Here is a 15074-nt window from a genome sequence, read left to right on the forward strand (position 1 = left end):
TTGTGGATCCTTTTAATATGGGATGCACATCTTTGAAAACTTACAAAACTCTTTCAACACTTTTCTAAAAATTCTTTTTGAATATTACTGTTACAAATTGCCACAGTAACGTGATCAAACTGCAAAGACTGCAGAGACATCCAGTGGTTTGTGCTTAATGACCATGCTGCCTTTCGTATGAAGTCATGAATGTTAACCAATATGTTAAACAATATGCCCTGTGGGGGCATACTGTCCACATTTGCAAAGCATTGCACATCTCTGGGATACAAAATACACTGGTGTCCAAAATTAAAGCAACAAATGGAAATTTTTCGAGGTTGCATTTATTTTGCCACAAAACAGTATACACAGTTTATGGTAAAGTAGAAATGATGTAAAGAATACAGAACTTAAACAAATGCAAGATACAAAATGGTAGACGAAAATCTTGTTTCTTTTATTCCAACTTAACGGATTTGTGCACACTTTCCGACAACTGGTTAATGTGCTCAGTATGGGGTATGACCACCTCTGGCAGTAGTACAGGCCTTATGATGGCAGGACATGCTGTGAATGATGTCATCAACCTCATATTGAGGCAGTACTGCCCATTCTTTCTGCAGAGCTGCTTGTAAGTGTTGGAGACTGATTGTTGGATGCCGGCGTGATAAAATTTGTTTCCCTAGTGCATTCCAAACATGCTCTATGGGATTCAAATGTGGAGAGTGAGAAGGCCACACTAAGTGCGTAATAGCTTCAGTTTCCAAGAAAACATCAACCACCCGTGCTGTACGAGGTCGAGAAGTCTGGGCCCACAGCTACTCATAACAACCGCAGGTGAGGTGCAAAGATCTCGTCACAGTACCAGACACCAGTTAAAACTTGCCGACACACTGGTGCAATTTCACAAAGAGATGTTTGAGTGATCAACATAATCACTGCCCACTCTATTAGGGATCCTCCTCGATATTGGTCTCTTTCCACAATGTTTGGGTCCCGATAACGTGTTCCACCTTACCTCCAGATGGGACATTCACTTCTGTGAAGACGCGGCATACATAAACACACAGCATATCTCCGACAATAAAGGCCATCCTGTTGAAACCTTCGGTTCACTGAGTCTCGATACAACATGTGCAGTGTATGTTTCAAGGTTGATGCCAGTTGCTGTGCAGTGCTAAGGCAGTACCGCCATGCCCCTACAGCCAAATAACGGTCCTCTCCTTCTGGTGTCACATATGGTCGGTCCTCTCCTGGTCTTCGGAATACAGTTTCGGTCTCTATAAACTGTCACAACATCCAAGCAGCAACAGAACAATTCACATTAAGCCAGAGAGCCACATCAGTTTACGAGTGTCCTGCTTCCATTTTTCCTATGGCACCCCACCGCAGGGAGTCTGGTAGGTGTCTTGTCTGTGCCACAGTGCACCGTCTGCGACTGTGTACACACCGACTGTGGACGTGAAACTGCCCGGAAAAAACACTATCCCATTTGATAGGTGCCCTGACATCACTGATGGCACGGTTGTCCATTTGAGCCATGCACAGCTAGTGTTCATGACATTTATTGTTTGTCATCTTCTATTAGGGTACTGCAGCCTCGTTTTCTTATTCCATTTATTGGCGTCACTAACTTCCTGCCTCATTTGCGTGTGAGCGGCAGCAGCAGTGCATATAGGTAAGTGCACTGCTGTACCATTTCTGGAGCGACCGATATTATTTCCGGGTCGTCGTATGTCTGGCAGTCAGTTGGAAATGGATCAGCAGTGCAGTCGGGACGCAGCAGCAGTGAAGTGGGGGATGGTGCGACAGTGAGGCGCCGACAGCCTGTGCTCGCCGACTGCTGGCGACACACATGAACTGTCCGACGGAGGGAGATTGGAGCCGGACGACTGTTGGTTGGTCGTTCATCTCATCGGCCGACGAATATTTGGTCCTTTCACTGTTTCCGGGCTTGGACAGTTGGTCGGTTGGCAGGGTCCACGCGCTGTCGGAGTGTGAAGGGCTGTTCCCAATGCTACGAGGTCTGTGGCTCACCAATCCCGGACACAAAAGTTGAGCCTTTACTTAATCTATCAACCAGCTCCAACTTTTCACATTGCATCATTTGAATTTCGTCGTGGGCTGTTGGTACATTCCCGCGAGCAACGTGTGATTTCAAGCTGGCGAAATTCTAGCTGCCCTCCTGTGGAGTTTGATTATTTTGGAATTGAAGTGCACCAGCGGAATATTCTGCCTTGTGGCCATTAACGTTCCGGTTACCTGCCCTGGCCGTTGACGTAAATTCAGGCAGTGTATTTTCCTTGTCGTGTTGTGGCTGTCCAGCAGGGCGTGTAGTTTGACAGCTGAATGTGTAATTCGTTGTGGGCAGCGATACCTTCTCCTTTGTTCCATTGAACTCCCTGTTGTGTGCTGGTCGGGTGGAGCGGAAGTTATCCTGTCACTTGGTCTGTTGACTGTCTTATCGGTTGGGTTGCCGTCGGATTTAAGATTGTTGGGCCAACTGCCTGTCTCACGTAAGTGAGCATTAATGTTTGAATTCCAGGCCGACCCTTGGAAACCTCAAGACATTTGATGTGTTGCCTTTTATTATTTGTCCTTGTTGTTTATGTATGGCTTCTAGCCAATTTTAAATTAAAGTTGTTTTGCCCTTAAGGCGAGAGATTGTTTGGGCCTTCAGCCTAATTTAGAGAAATGTTTTAAGATGAGGCCTTCTGTTTTTCAAAATTCAAATTCTTGTTTTTGAGTCTGAAGTGATTGGCCTTCAGCCGGTTTTAAATTAAAGTAGTTGTGCTCTTGAGGCATGAAATTGAATGGCGCATTTAGTCAGGAATTAAGTTCTAAAATTAATGTTTGGCTTGCTCTGTTTTTAATGTTATCTTTACTCTTGTAATGTTTATCAAATGAATAAAGTAGTATGTTCGAATGCAACTGACAGCCACTCCTTTTGGCCCCTTTCCACAAATTAAACTATCTGTCCTGTCCTGTGGGTATAGCAGGGGATCTCACCTTTGACTGGAATGCCATATTCTGTTCATAATACGACTGTAGGAACATCTGTTGACAGTTTGTACAATTATATCATGAATTGGACACAGGACGGAGAAAAAGTAATTTTTTTGCTTTAATTTTGGACAACAGTGAATACAAAAAAAGAGCCAAAGTGATGTTAAAGAACACATTTCTTGGCCTATGTTATTAAAGGGTGCGAAAGAACTCAGCTGACATATTAAGTGATTAACTGTTGCGCACAATCATAAACAAGATGTGGGAGTGACTCATCTCCACAGCAGACACACTACACTGATCAGTCATAATCAGTCCAGTTACGCTACTCATCAATGTACATCTTGCACATCTTTGGAAGACTAGAATTCCAAAAATCCAACTAATCACTTTAGCCTTTTCAGCTAAGCTTTTGCTGGGGATCCAGCAGCATCTAACAATGTTGGAAATGTTTTTTTACATATAAAAATTATTAAGACTGAATTACGATAAACTTCTGAGAAAGACAAGAAAAGTAAAAGTAGTTTTCTTTTATTTACAATAATGGTACACATTTTCCATGAGACTTAACGACTATCATTTAAACTGTGGTACTGGATACTGTATAGCAAATTGTGTAGCTGCAATAATGGGTTGGATCTAAAATCATACATTCATACATTGTGTTTCAAAGACCAAAACAAAGGATGGCTTTGAAGGACATGGAACGAAACATTAACATCCACATATATGCTCCACAAACTACTGTTTAGTGTAAGGCAGAGTGTACTTCATGTGAATATTAACAACTTTCTCCTACTACAACTCTCTGTTGAGCAAGGGTAATGGTTGTCTACATACCTTTTTACACAATCTACACTCTCTTAATGAAAACACGATTCCCATGCAGAATATATTATAGTGGCATGTGTGTGTGTGGTTTGGGATCTTATGGGTGCCCAACGGCGAGGTTATCAGCGCCCTGACATCGATTAAAACAAAAAAACGTGGATAAGAATGAAAACTGTTGTACACGCATGCACACAAAACGACCACACAATGACTATCACACAGGCACTCTCATATGCACTAAAACCAATGGGGAGGCAAGATAGCTAATTAAGAAACAGAAACAGAGGGAAAAAAAACACAAAAGAGCTAAAAGAACAGCACAGGGAAATGTGACTGGCTGACCACTTCATTATAGTGGCAACAAAACTTGTCACACAGTCTTTCTTGACTACCAGTTTCCTAAATTTATAAAGAGGAACTAGAATTTTTTATTTGAGTTATTCCCATTTAATATCCCTGGGCATCTACAGCAAATTTTTTACTGGCCATACTGACCACATAATATCCTAGCTGCATTTCTTTGAATTAATTTGATGTTCACTATCATATCTACATTCCATGGGATTGTTCTTCAAGAAGAGAGTTTAACAGAGTTTGCAGTTAATTAAAAAAAACTATTAACATAATCATCTCATGCACCTTACATCTGCACAGAAAAGACACGAGATCTTTTTCCAATGCATTTTCAATCAAAACACATATACATCTAAAAATGGTTCTATTTTATGTTGCTACAAAAGAAATTACTGATTGTAGCCATTCACTGTGAGTCTAATGAAAAACTTTTTCCATAGTGCACTATGTTATCAAAGTTATGAAAAAGAGACTCTTGTTCCTTTTCACTTAGTAGGTTTCAACACTCATCAAGTATATTTACTTAGTTGCCACAGATGCTCATACAAATCTTCTAATTTTAGTATGCAACTGCTCTATTCCTGTCTCCGGAGTGGTGATTTTTCCCAAGAAATCTTTGCTTCACACAAAGGTAGTATGACACTTTGATGTGTAGTTGTTTACACCCACACATTGTAAAAGAAAACTGTTAATGTTGAGTTTAAAGATGACAGTTTACTTTCAGTTATTTCATGCTAGTAAAGCAGACAAAATATACATCATTTCCTGTAAATGTATGGGAAATGAAGACACAGTACTTGCTATGATTACAAGCTTGCCTTGAAAGTGAATGATGGCTGTGGTGGTCCAGATTGGGTCACAAACAAATTCTGTAATCCAAACTCTCGTTCAGTCTGATCTGACCTCTCTCTCCTATCTTGCGGTCATTGGCCTGGCGCATTAGCCAACTAACTGAAACATTCTAAGGATTCATTCAGCTAAGGAAATCTAAATGAACAACTTGTCTACATAGAGCAATCAATGAATTTATCCTGTAGAAGAAATAATTTTGCATACCTGATTTTTTCTGAAAATTTATATAACATCCACATAGAATGCACAATCACATAAAAAAAGGAATAGAGAACATGTAAAAATGAATAGTTCCCAACAGGGAATGGTCACTAGTGAACTAGTTCCCAAAGATGAACAAGTTTGCCCACCTCTGGTGCTTTGCACATTCTTTAATTATTGTTGTACAACACCCAACACAGAGAAGTGCTGATGAGGCCCAAAGAACAGTTATATTTTTCAAAAAGAGTTTAGGAGCCAAGAAACCATAATCCTGGACGTGCATTGATTGTCAACCTAGACAAATACTGATGTGAAGCATGTTTGGTTAGAAGCAACGGTACACTAAACTTATGGGAATCCAGATAACTGCTGTACCTAATGCTCCACCAGTTGGTTCTGTAAAGTTTCTTTATCCCAGCTATGTTGGTGCTGTGTGAGTGCACTTTTCAGAAAGAGGTTAAATATGTATCAAAAAAAGAAACTAACTCACTTCAAGAAAAACTAGTAAATTTCATTTATAAATCACAACACTGACAGATTCCTCTACTTTGACAAATATTGCAATGCTGATTGTAAATAACAGTTAAAAATAACTTCACAGGTTAGAAAATTAATTTCAGTTGTGTTCCTTTATATTTTGTTTTCAAAGAAAGTTGTGGTAAGAAACAAAAATGAGTTTTATTTTCATAATTCGCAATTTGATAAAAATCGTCAGAATTTTGTTCCGATATTTTTAATTTTTATTGGAAACAAAATGGACTATCAGAAATCTTAAACAAAGAGGAATGTAACAGAAAATCTTTAATCTTCTTTCCATGTTCTTCCCAAACAGGTTAAAATTAGGCAAAAAATAGAGGTACAGTGACCTTGGAGTAAAAAGATAACATACCTTCCTTTCATTTACTTTCATAAGTGAACGTGAGTGATGAGCCATGAAAAAGAGCTAACTCATTCTAGAGAGTAAGTTGTTTTGATCTGATCCCTGAAAAGTGCAGTAGCTATTTCCTTTACTCTCCTGGAATCCTTCCAACGAAGTAAGTTTTCTACTTGCCTTGCTTACAACTGATTTAATGTGTTCATTCCATTTAAGACTGCTTCTAAATATTTATTACTCCTAATTATTGAAATAATGTGATAGGCTCTAGAATCTTTTGCTCTGTTACTGCCAACTTCTTTTTCGTTGTTATGAGTACTGTCTTGTATTTGCCCACATTTAAAGACAGCTATCATTCATTAGAACAAATGTTGTTCTGTATTTCCTTATGATCATTCAGAAACAATACTTTCCTGCAGACAGCAGCATCGTCAACTAAAAGTTAAATAGTGTAGCTGAGCTTATATGATAAACTGTTTACACATATTAAGAACATGGTCTTTGAATGCTTCTTTGGGCACATCCAATCGTCTAAGTTCACATAAAAAGTGAAATTGTGTAAGAACCATCATATCTTGTACAATTCCTTTGTTTTTGATAAAATATTGTCAGTTTCGTTTGGTTCTTGCTAAGTTTGTTTTCTATTAGCTTCTTTTGAGAGAATGCCTTCAGCATTAACATGTAGTTGTTCTCAGCAAATTCAACCAATTTTGTAGTGCAGAATCGCTTTTTAATTTGTTTGCTCTCCTTTCATATTAAAATCCCACATTATTGTCTTGTAATGATATATACGGTCATTTACCACTTTCTGTAACTCTTATCATAACTTGAGCTAGTTGGTATGCCTGTGTTAAGACCTATGTTCCCACTATGACCATTAACATCCTCCTATCACAAAGATCTGTCTTATTTAATTTTAGGGACAACACAAAAACTCTGAAAGCAAAACTTTCAGGAGTTCAAAAACATAGCCAGATTCATCATTTCAAGGCTACCAAGGCTACCACCATAATTGAACAAGTTGACCGAGTGAGGTGGCACAGTGGTTAGGCCACTGTATTTGCATTCGGGAGTACAACAGTTCAATCCCGCGTACGGCCATCCTGATTTAGGTTTTCCGTGATTTCCTTCAACTGCTTCAGGCATTTGCCAGGATGGTTCCTCTGAAAGGGCATGGCCAAATTCCTTCCTCTCCCTGTCTAATCTGATAAGACTTATGACCTCGCAGTTTGGTCTCTTCCCCCCCTCCCCCCCAAAAAAAATCAATCCAACACGTTGACAGTGAAGTGTGTCGTATTCCTTGAATTAAGAATTACGTAACTTGTCATTGTAGACCTGAATATTTTGAGCCACGTCCATGGGTTTCAGACATGCTTTTCCTCAGTATTGAGCGTATCTTTCTACGTTGTATGCATGTGATGAAGTATTACATATATGCTAACATCATTGTACTGTTATATACAATTATGGAAATGAGAGGATACATGAGGATGAGACTTCTACTTGCAGGCACTCTATTGCTCTCTGACAGTGTAAAGATGGCCACCAAGTTTACTGTATCCATCCTACAGGCAGATCAGACTAACTATTTCATGGTCACTAATGTTTCAAGTTTAATTAGGTACAGTTTTCTTATATTTTCCTACCCAGCATTTTAGTTTTACTTTCTTATTCCACAGTGCTGTATCTACATGTTTTCGTGGCCTTACTTCTGTGGAGTTTCTTTGAATATTATTCACAATGCTTTTAAACTGATTTTCTTACTCTTTTAAGGATCAAGGTGCTGTTGCATGGTAGTATTTACAACAAAAACAACAACTACAACACAGAGATAAAGAAGCATGCACAACTTTGGGAAAGGTAGATACCATATGCCAGAAAATTACAGATACTTCTGAAGAATAGAAAGTACCTGTGTGAATTTTAAGAGCCCTGATGGAAAGCCAGTACTAAGCAAAGAAGGGGAGGTGTAAAGGTGGAAGGAATGGGTAGAAGGCTTGTACAATGGTAATTAACTTCAAGACAATGTTTTACAAAAGGAATAGGAATTAAATCAATATGAGAGAGAAGATACAATACTTGCAAGAAGAATTTGACAGAGCACTACATCGAAACAAGGCACCTGAGTTTGGTAGCATTGTCTCAGATTCATTAAACAATGGAAAATCCAGGATGGAATGTAACAATATTATGAAAAGGGAAGTTGCCACTCACCATATAGCAGGGATGCTGAGTCCTGAGTCGCAGATAGGCATAAAAAAAGATTGTCACAAATAAAGCTTTTGGTCCACACACACACACACACACACACACACACACACACACACACACACAAACTGCAGTCTCAGGCAACTGTAACCACACTGTAAGCAGCAGCAGCACCAGTGCATGATACGAGTGGTGACTGGGTGGGGGTACGGGAGGAGGCTTGGGTGGGAAAGGGGAGGAATAGTAGGGTAGGGGTGGTGGATAGTGCAGTGCTGCTGGGGAGCACACAGAGATGAGGTGGAGAGAAGGTAGGACAGCTATGTGCAGTTGGGAGGTCAGAAAGGGGCAGGGGAGAGGGGGGTAGCGGAAAAGGAGAGAAGTAAAAAGACTGCGTGCAATGGTGGAATGACAGCTGTATAGTGCTGGAATGGGAACAGGTGAGGACAGCCTATCCACATTCCTCCATAACCTCAACAACTTCTTCCCCATTTGCTTCACCTGGTCCTACTCAACCCAACAAGCCACCTTCCTAGATGTTTACCTCCACCTAAAAGATGGCTACATCAGTACCTCCATCCATATCCAACCTACTAACCATCTGCAATACCTCCACTTTGACAGCTCTCACCCGTTACATACAAAGAAGTCCCTTCCATACAACTTAGCCACCCGTGGTTGTCACATCTGCAGTGACGAGCGATCCCTCTCGAAATATAGCGAGGGTCTCACTGAAGACTTCACAGACCATAATTATCCTTCCAACCTCGTACAAAAACAAATCTCCCATGCCCTATCTTTCTGGTCTCCCACCACCTCCCAAAGTCCCACTGTCTGGCCACAGTGCAGCAAACCCCTTGTAACTCAGTACCACTCGGGACTGAAGCAACTGAATTATATTCTCAGCCAGGTTTTTGACTACCTCTTGTTGTGCGTTGAAATGAGAAATGTCCTGCCCACTATCCTTCCCACCCCTCCCAGTGGTGTTCCGCCGTCCACCGAACCTAAAACAATATACTTGTCTATCCCTACACAACCCCAACTCCAAACCCCTTACCTCATGCTCATACTCCAGTAATATACCTAGATGCAAGACATGTCCCATACACCCTCCCACCACCACCACCACCACCACCACCACCACCAGCTACTCTGATCCGGTCACAAACATCACCTATCACATCAAAGGGCTATCTGTGAAACCTGTCAAGAAAAAACTGGGCCACCCCATTGCTGAGCATGCTGTCAAACATGATGTTCTTCATTTCAATGATTGCTTCACAGCTTGTGCCATATGGATCCTTCCCATAAACACCTGCTCTTCTGAAATGTGCAGGTGGGAAATTTCCTGGCAATATATCACATGTTCCCTTAACCCTCCCGGCCCCAACCTTCATTAGTCATTATCCTCAGCCATCCAGCCTCCCTGTTCCCATTCCAGCACTATATAGCCCTCATTCCACCATCACACACAGTATTTTTACTTCCCTCCTTTTCCGCTACCCCCCTCCCTCCCTCCGTCTAACCTCCCGACTGCATGTAGCTGCCCTATGCCCTACCCTCTCTCCACCTCGTCCCTGCATGCTCCCCAGCAGCGCTGCACTGTCCGCCACCACTATCCTACTATCCCTCCCCCTCCCCGGCCCAGCCTCCTCCTTATTCTCACCCAATCACCACTCCCATCACCCACTGGTGCTGCTCGCAGTGTGGCTACAATTGCTCGAGACTGCAGTCATGTGTGTGAGTTACAGTAGCGCACGTGTGCATGTGCGTGTGTGCATGAGAGAGAGAGAGAGAGAGAGAGAGAGAGAGAGAGACTTTTGACAAAGGCTTTATGGGCCAAAAGCTTTATTTGTGACAGTCTTTTTGCTGTGCCTATCTGCGACCCAACATCTTTGCTATATGGTGAGTGGCAAACTTTCCTTTTCATAACATTGTCTAAGAATTATTGAAATCCTTGGGAGAGCCAGCCATGACAAAACTAGCTAAGTGATGACACACAAAGGTGAACGTGACCGCCATTTAAAACAAATGAGATACAAAATGGAATGATACATAGGGTAACCAGTATCTACATACATCATGCAATATAAGTGAGTTCGAACATGTCCCATGATATAAGCCTATAAAAATAACATGGTTCAGAGAAAACATGAATCTATCAACATGACTACCTTGTGCGAAGAAGAAATAGCCCATTAGGGCCATTAGGAGATGCTGATTCAAGTCATGTAATTTCCATTTCACTCACAGCCAAAGGTACCTGTGCAGAGCACATGTTAGCACCAGTTCACACTTCTGTGTGCTCTCATCATCATGAAATACAATCACAAGATTCACTGCACCTGAACAGTTAATATCTATAAAATTCAAGACAAAGCAGTTCAAGAGAGGACAGTGGCACAAATAATGTCATAGAAAAATGTTTAATAAAACCAACCTCAAAATAACGGAGGTGAAAATAAACCTCAGAACTTTAATGTTATGTACATTCTTTTTACACAGAACGGCAACAGAAGAAAAACAACAGTGATTGGCAACTTATAATTTGCATTGGAGTGAAAGTCATTACAGCAGACAAAACTCACAACAGCTGTATCTGAATGGTGAACGAAGTATAAAATAGCTAATGGTAATGTAAAACAAATCTTTGACTAATGACAAGAGTGTGTCTGTATCAATTTCCATAGAATATTTATGAATGAATATTATATGGGACTCAGAAACCCTGCTTCTGATATTTACAGCTTTGGAACAAGAATCGACGACAAAATGAATGTGACTTCAACAAAGGAAAAGGTGCATAAGAAAATAGCAACTGCTTTCAATGGTCTTTACGAGAATATAATGAGCAGTGACATTCTCTTTTGAACTGCAACAGGTGCAACCACTGCCCAAGGATTCAATTCAACAAACATTCCATTCAAGGCAGTTAAGGTTTTACTTTTTGTGAACTGTCAATAATAAATCAGTGTAACTATTTTATATGAGGCTGGAAAAGTTTTCAGGGCATGGCACAGCATAAATGGCTTCAGCATTGCATATTTTAAAAAAAATTGTTGATTTTAAGAAGGAGGCTGTGGTAAAACTTTTCTGTGATGGGTGTGGGGTTCAAAACGAGAACAATATTGTGCTTCATACCCTTACGTATTTTTTTGGAACACGACTGTTCTTTTAAAGAAATTCGTCTCACTTTCGCAGTTCAAAGATGGAGTTACTTGAAGTAAAAAATCTTGGTGAAGTTCAGAGAGTGATAAACATGAAGTTCCTATATAAAAGTCTATGAAATTTAGATTACACGAGTGAAATGAAATGTACTTTCATATACAAGAATGAAGCTATTGGAAACACTCATCACTGATGTGGAGGCAACTAAATTCTACAGGTCCCAGCAAGATGTAAAAGGGCAGAAGTCTCTTTTGAAAGATGGTGGGATCACTACGACCTGAAGAACTTCTCAGCCATCCAATCTCAGATGACAAGATGATATCAATCGTTTACTGCAAACTATTTGTGGAGTACACTAGCGAAATCAAGTAGACTTAAGTTGGCACAGAGTCTTCACTGACGATATACCCATGTGGTTGAACACAGACGTAGAGGAAACTGTTTGTGATTGTTTATAAGATGATTATGGTTTATAATTTTAAGTGTAACAATTATCTTGAATAATCATTCTAATAACAGGAAATGCCATCATTACATCACTGTATTCCGTCTTGGTGATTTGAAATATTTTAAATAATTATGAAGTAACAATAAAATCAGACATTTGGGTAAAACACTGAAAAGGAATATTGATGTTACAGCTGAATTTATAATTTTTTCCCCACAATATCACATACTAAAATTATTACAAATATGTGACGTGTTTTAGAGTAGCAAGCATTACGCAATAAGATGCAAGTTATTTTGATAAAACAAGGTATATGCTTTTGAAAATCATCCAAAGCTGTACATGTCCAAATGGTTCATGCAACTGAGAACACGTCCATACTTCACAGACCTACTACGTTTACTCCACCCTCAAAACCACTCTCCCACCACCAAACAGAATCCAGAACCTAAACAGACTTTAAACACAGTCATGAAATTTTCCTCCAAAAGCCTTAGCCCCACAAAAGTATCTATCTTTTCGAAAGGCCTCAACTTAGGACTTGTACGAGACCTCTCCTTCTCAAGGTAGCTACTTTTTTGCCTCCAACACTACTAATCAGATTCAACCTAAGACCAATGTTGAACCCTGCCTGACTCAGTTCACTCCTCCATCCAACCATAATCCATTCCCACCACCCCCAAATCACTCCCTGTTAGCTTCCCAGATTTTCTTAACCTCAAACTTAGCCTCACTGTCATTCACCATATCCCTCAACATGCAAATTAATCTTACATGCACAGAAAGAACTGCAGTCCACCATCTAAAACCTGATCCTGACTTTATAATCCTACCTGCAGAAAATGCCCCTCTACTGTTGTTTTGAACTGCAAGAATTAAGTGGCAGAATGACTCCGCTAGCTGTCAGATACATCCACCAACAAACTTTGCCACAGTGACACCCACCATTCCAGAGATCTGGCAGGATTTTCAGTCCCTCCTCAAATCCTTAGGCACATCCCAAGGCCTCTCCCCAGTGTCCATCTCTCTCCCCCCTACCCCTCCCCAAACTCCTACCTTCTATAGGGATCCTGAAGTCCATGAGCTCAACCAACCGGACAACCCATTCTGGCCGATTACTGTGCCCCCACTAAGAGTGAGTGTGCTCTTGTAGACAAACACCTTCAGCCTATGACCTGCAATCTACTCTCCTATATAAAATATACCAACCATTTCCTCCACAGACACTTTACAGTTCCTGTTGCTTTACCACATAGTGCCCTGCTCACCACTATGACAGGGTGTATACGCGGAAAAGGAAAAAAAATTCCCGGATTTCCCAGTTAAAAATACACTTGCTCCCGGGTGGAAACACGCGTTTTCTGTGTTTAGTGACAGTATACATTCCCTTACCAATCCTTTGAATGGTTATGGTTTTATACATGAGGGTAGAATTTCCCAGCACTTTAGAAAATGAAACTCCGGGAAAAAGACACGTTTTGGAAATATCTTTGATGTGCAGCAATATGTAAGCTTCGTATTTTCATATTACAAAATTACACATTGGAATTCCACCAAACACCGCATGTTACTTTCCAAATCATTGAAATCAAGATTGCGATGCGCGTTTGTAAGCCAGTCATAGATCATGTCACGTGATCTCGCCAGCTGATGGCAGCGGATATTCAGAGCATAGGACACGTCATGTAGTCAACATCAACATCACTGTTGAGTAGCACGAACACACAAACAGGGAAGTTAATAGTTTAAATTAATATACATAGTGTTGATACAATAAAAGCAAAGCTTTCACATATAATATTGGTATCTAAGGTTAATAAGCTAAGCTTTCGCACATAATGTTGATCTTTTCTCCACGTTTTACTCTTAGGATATATCATACAAATGTGCCAGTAAAATTTTTAATAATGACATAAATGTCTGATCTTCAGGGTTCGAAATTCTTCTAAATGGCTCGTCATCAAGGAGTTGATTTTTAAATGAGAGTCAAACGCTCTGTGATTTAATAAATTCATGGTACATTCTAGCACATAGTTCAACTTATGTAAAAGGACATTTACTTTGAAAGTAACGCTTCTCAAACCACCATTAGCAATATTTTACCGCATCCTGTTAGAAATAGGCTCTCGTTGCCAGAGAGCGTAAATAACAGGCGACACCGCACTTGCGCAGCTATCATGATGTAGGAAGCCAGTATGTATGTGTAAAACATTAGAAGATCATACATTATGGCATAAAAGAAACAAGACATCAGATGATACTCCAAGAGCATCGGAATTTTGTGAACCATACTAAAATGTGCACATTCAAAGTGCATACTCAAAGTGCACATTTGTATGTCCAGATTCCCAATGAAGTAGACCTCGACCTGATATTAAGCTTTTCAGTGTGGTTTTTCGGGACGTAAATTTTCTTGGAGCACCAGTACTGTATTATATCATGTTTGGTTCTTTATTATGGCAAAATGCCATATGTGCTAGTTAAGATGAAAATGTGCACTTGAAATGCAATGAACAGTTGAAACTAGCCAGTACTGTGGAATTAAACATTTCATTTCAAATACATTGATTGCCTCTGCGGAAAAAGTTTATAAAAGTCAAATTTCTTTAGCAAACAGACAAAAATAAGTTAATTGTTCCGCAAGGCGATTAATACTTGACTGTCAGAAAATTGGAAATAAAATAAAATCTGAAACTAATGACATACTTTAGCCTTCCGTAATTATGTGAATGCATTTTAATTCACTTGATAGCTCCCAGTTACAGATATCCGTTTGGTTTTCATTTGATGTGAGAGTAAATGAGGGGGAAACAGCAAAATCACTAAACATAAACATGGGTCACGTGGAGACTACCCACTATAACTCAGACTGCTCTGTGTATCAGCCCTGGATCTACAATATTTGCGAACCGGGTCAATGCTAAAAAAATCGAATTTTCAAAAATATGTTCATCTTGAATTGCATATCTTTCTGAAAAGTCTGAAACATATGTGTTCACGGAAATGTTAAGACATATTATTTGGTCTTAAGTGTGCCAAAGTGCAGTGCCACGCCTCTTCATAAAGCATTTTTCTACCGCACGTCACTGTATTTCGCTCTATGGGATTGAAACATGTATATTTTGTAATGGATGCCATCAAACTATATTCAGG

At 40.0% G+C, this 15074-nt stretch overlaps 1 protein-coding gene across 1 annotated transcript in view; it reads right to left on the reverse strand.

Moving 5' to 3' along the window:
• Nucleotides 1-15074, reverse strand: part of LOC124804206 (ubiquitin domain-containing protein 1) — a 66957-nt gene that overhangs the window by 33155 nt on the left and 18728 nt on the right. The window lies entirely within an intron of this gene.

Source organism: Schistocerca piceifrons, chromosome 1 (genome assembly GCF_021461385.2).
Source record: "Schistocerca piceifrons isolate TAMUIC-IGC-003096 chromosome 1, iqSchPice1.1, whole genome shotgun sequence".
NCBI classification, from domain to species: domain Eukaryota; kingdom Metazoa; phylum Arthropoda; class Insecta; order Orthoptera; family Acrididae; genus Schistocerca; species Schistocerca piceifrons.